We start from the raw sequence: 4,363 nt of genomic DNA, 5'->3' as shown, positions 1-4,363 counted from the left end.
ATCAAACAGTGTGGGCTCTCTGATCATTTTTCCAATGCCAATGGCCACTTCTGATCGTACTGAACTAAAATGTTTCCAGGAGACATGATGGGGGGGCGGGGGGGGGGGGGAGGAAGAACCAGAAGGGGGTGGGACGATGGTGCCTTACTTCCTCCCTAGACGCCATTTTGCGGCTTCGAGACCCATAAATAAAGGGGAGCATCAGACCAGACCAGACCGGCGGTTGTACGAGAACGATCGGGCCACGTGGGTGGCGATCCGGCAGCGGGGGCCTCGGCCTGCGTGACGGTGCTGCATTTGTGGGACCTCCGTCTGGAGCGGACTCAAGATGACCAGCGAGGAACCTCTTCCCAAAAAGGTTCGCCTGAGTGAGACAGACTTTAAAGTTCTGGCACGAGATGAGTTAATTTTAAAATGGAAACAGTATGAAGCCTATGTGCAAGCTTTGGAGGACAAGTACACAGATCTGGACTCCAATATAACTGGCTTAAGGAAGTCAGAAGAGAAACTAAAGCAACAGCAGCAAGCGTCTGCAAGCAGAAAAGACATCCTTGTCATGCGACTAGCAACCAAGGAACAAGAGATACAAGAGTTTACTGCTCAAATCCAGCACCTCCAGCAGCCCAGTGCTGCCCAGCTGACCTCAACAGTGACAGACCCCGCGATCAACTTCTTTTTCCTAAAAATGAAAGGTGAACTGGAAGAGACTAAAACCAAACTGGCAGAAACCCAGGATGAACTGAGTGCCTGGAAGTTCACTCCTGCTAGCCAAACAGGCAAAGACTTAATGGCGAGATGTCGCATGCTTATCCAGGAGAATCATAAGCTTGGAAGGCAGGTGAACCGGGAACTCATTGCGCAACTTGAAGCAGAGTTGGCTCTACAGAAGACATATAGTGAGGAGCTTAAAAGCAGCTGGAGTGAACTGAATGACTTCATCATTCAACTTGAGGAAGAAGTCGAGGATATGCAGAGTACCATTCTGGTTCTTCAGCAGCAACTGAAGGAGACACACCAGCAGTTGGCTCTGTACCAAGAGCAGCAGTCTCAAGCCCCAGCCCCAAGTACCAGCAGGTCTACACCGGAGCCTGCAGGACAGGCAGAGGCTCCAGGTAAAGACTGCGGGCAGCTGGCCAACGGGCCAACCAATGGCAGTTCCTCCCTGCTGAGGACGGCTGGGTCCGGATGTCACAGGGAGGGCGACACCACCGAAGATGGCTTTCCTTCTTCTCCAGGGACTGGTAATAAGGCCTCCAACAGCTCAGAGGGATATGAAAGTGGAGTCTCTCCCACGGGCAGCGAAAACTCTCTCACACACCAGTGAAATGGCATAGACTCCAATCCTGACCCTCAAGAGGAGAAAACAGTGAGTAGGAAAGGTAACTGAACTGTTGGTTCCTGCCACGTTCAGAATGGCTTGGACTCAAGGGTAAATGTACAGTGTTCAGTTTTATATTTTTTCCAGCAACTTTTTATACGGGGTCATTTAATTTGGGAGAGGATGCTATCCAGAAAATTAATGCATGCTTTTGTCACGATTTGCCTTTTGTGTGTGTGTGTGTGTGTGTGTGTGTGTGTGTTCCCTTTCTTCTTCTTCTTCTTCTTCTTCTTCTTCTTCTTCTTCTTCTTCTTCTTCTTCTTCTTCTTCTTCTTCTTCTTCACTTCGGAAATTCTAACAGTTAATTGCTTTGTTGTTAAAATGTCATTTAGGGTCAGGTTATTTTTAAAGGAGTTAATGTGATGTGGTAAATGGAAATCTTTCCTTAAAGTAGAACGCAATGGTATCTGTGTAAATCTGTGTCTATCTGGAATCTGTGGTGTGTAGGGCATTCCTACTCATGCTTTTACTATGTTTATGCACCATTCAGACTTGTTGGCGTAGATGTGGTTTTATGATTGCCAAGTTTCTCAGTGCAGTAGTTTTCACTAAAAGTTAGACTTGTTGATGGAGTCCTGTAGTAGTTTCAGTGTTAGGTACAGTTTTTCCCCCATGCATCTGTGCATTTTATATTTAGGTGACTGAATGTTTGAGAAATTTGTGTGCCTAGTTACTCAGTTTTTATGAACTGTTGTGTCCTGTTAATGCACATTGTTCTGTGACTCCAGTATTTCTTCCCTGTACTGACCAAAATTAAATAAAGACTTTTCTTGTTAAAAACATTGTCTAGCAGTTTGCTTGATTCTTAGAAGATGGTTATTTCTCATACATGAATCTAAATGTAGGTCATTTCTCACACATTGATCCATGGAATCTGTAAGGTTTCTTCATAATTAAACAAAAGAAACCAAAAATTATGTCCAATTACAAGCTGTCTTTCAATCACTGCTCTGAAGATTAAGGGGTAAGTTTGCTTATTTTCTTTTATAGTTATTACCCATTTTGTTGGTTATTTTTTGGAGTAAGAAGGCTGGGAGGTATAAAAACTTTTCCTAAGCCCTGGAAGTGCATAAATACCTTCAAGGGTGGGGTGGAGTTCAATAAGTTATGGTAGAAATGCTCTTCAAAAAGTGCCCATACATCTATAGTGGATAACATTGGATTTGAATCTTACTTTAGGCACCAGAACTAAAAGAAAATAGCACTGACCCTGGGTAGCAGCAATATCTGAATTTACTTAACATCTAGATCCCCAGAGAGTTATGTGTTATTTGATTTAATTACATTTAATTCTATTTTAATTGCACAAATGGTCCACTTTACTCTTGCAGTTAATTCTTTTATTAAAAAATAAGGGTAGGGCCCTGGCCAGTGTGACTCAATGGTAGAGCATCAGCCCACACACTAAAGGGTCACAGGTTCAGTTCCCAGTCAAGGGCATGTACCTGGATTGCAGGTTTGTTCCCTGCCCCAGTCGGGGTGCATGCGGGAGGCAACTAGTCGATGTGTCTCTCCCACATGGGTGTTTCTCTCTCTCTCTTCTCCCCTCCCTCCCTTCCACTCTTTCTAAAAATCAATGGGAAAATATCCTTCGGTAAGGATTAAGAAAAAAATGAGGGTAGGGAACATAAATGCCTACTTCTTTTGAGTCTCCATTGCATCTAGCAACCTGATTATATGTTTAACCCTTTGCACTCGCTTGCTTTTTTCTCAATTCCTTTATTCTAATGCTAACCGTGTCGAGTCACACTCGACATCCGAGTGCAAAAGGTTAAAATATGTCCTGTATGTTTAAAAGATGTGCTATTTATTGGTTGGCTCAGGGAAATGAACCTTGCATCACATACATTATTAGTTCCTAATTTATTTTGTATAATTTCTGCTTATCCTTGTCCAGTTACTCCTTTCTAAACTAGGGAGAAATTTGGACCAGGATGAATGGAAAGGATGAAGTGACAAGGAAAAAGAATGGAGCAGATGCAAGCATGAGGTTTTTGATGACTATTGATTGCTTGGCTCTGCTTTCAGTTTCCATTGATTTGTTGAGGTCGACTGGATTTACTACTACTATACTTTGCTTCTGAGAGCCAGTATTTTATTTTCCCTGCAGCAGATGTAGCTTGTGCATAGGTCATTTCCCTGAGACCTCAACATATCCAGGAAACAGTCAGGAGCGAAGAAATAACTCAAAACACCTCTGAGCAACCAAAATAGATATGGTCGTTTCCCCACTGTCCAAACACTTACATAGAGCGGAAAGCCCTTTGGAGCCCTCTGCACAACATAATTCTAGTAAACTCAATTGTGTGATTTTCTAGCAAGGCATATTAGAAGCAGCAAATTTGTTAGGAGGTTAGAAAAAAATAAGGCTGCTAAAGGTCTGGGACACTGGCAACCACAAAAATAACGCCTAAGAGACTACAAGAGAGAAAAAGACGAAACAATAAAAAAAGAAAACCTGTAAAAACAAGATTCAAGGAATCAAAACTCAGAGGAGATTTGATCATGCCTTGTAGAGGCAAATAACCCTATAGTTCAGGGGTGGGGAACGTCCAGCCGCAGGCTGTATTAAAGCCCACAAAATCATTTAGTCTGGCCCTCAAGGCATTAGGGGTGAGTTAATGAAATGTTTAACCAACTAATTTTTGAGTTGATAATTTTGTATGGCCCACAAATGATGTTATAAATATCCAAATAGCCCTTGGCAGAAAAAAAGGGACCCCACCCCTGCTATAGTTGAACTGCACATGAGGACATCATTGTACGCTGTGTGGAAGAGAAATTGACAGTCATCATGGCAAGCCTGAGATAGGAAAGAGTAAGACATGCCCAGGAAACTGCTGGAGGAAACAGGAAAGTATGTAGGATGTTTAAGAAAGAGTTCTAGCCAAAATGGTTTTGCTGCTGTTGTTTTGTGTGTTTAAATGAGTAAAGATCAGGAAAAAATGATCTCTTAATTTTTAATATTTTAATCAGTTAAAAATG

The 4,363-nt window shown here is 42.6% G+C and overlaps 1 pseudogene across 1 annotated transcript; it reads left to right on the top strand.

The window, feature by feature from the left end:
* Nucleotides 1-328: 328 nt before the first annotated feature.
* LOC307096073 (pre-mRNA-splicing regulator WTAP-like) lies at nt 329-3,329 on the top strand (annotated as a pseudogene). Its single transcript has 2 exons — nt 329-1,447; nt 3,276-3,329. The product of its transcript is annotated as a pre-mRNA-splicing regulator WTAP-like (transcript).
* The last annotated feature ends 1,034 nt before the right edge of the window (nt 3,330-4,363 follow it).

The sequence above is a fragment of the Cnephaeus nilssonii genome (assembly GCF_951640355.1).
Source record: "Cnephaeus nilssonii genome assembly, chromosome: X".
Taxonomy (NCBI): Eukaryota; Metazoa; Chordata; class Mammalia; order Chiroptera; family Vespertilionidae; genus Cnephaeus; species Cnephaeus nilssonii.
The sequence above is the reverse complement of the archived record's forward strand: the minus strand, read 5'-3'. Positions and strand labels throughout refer to the sequence as shown.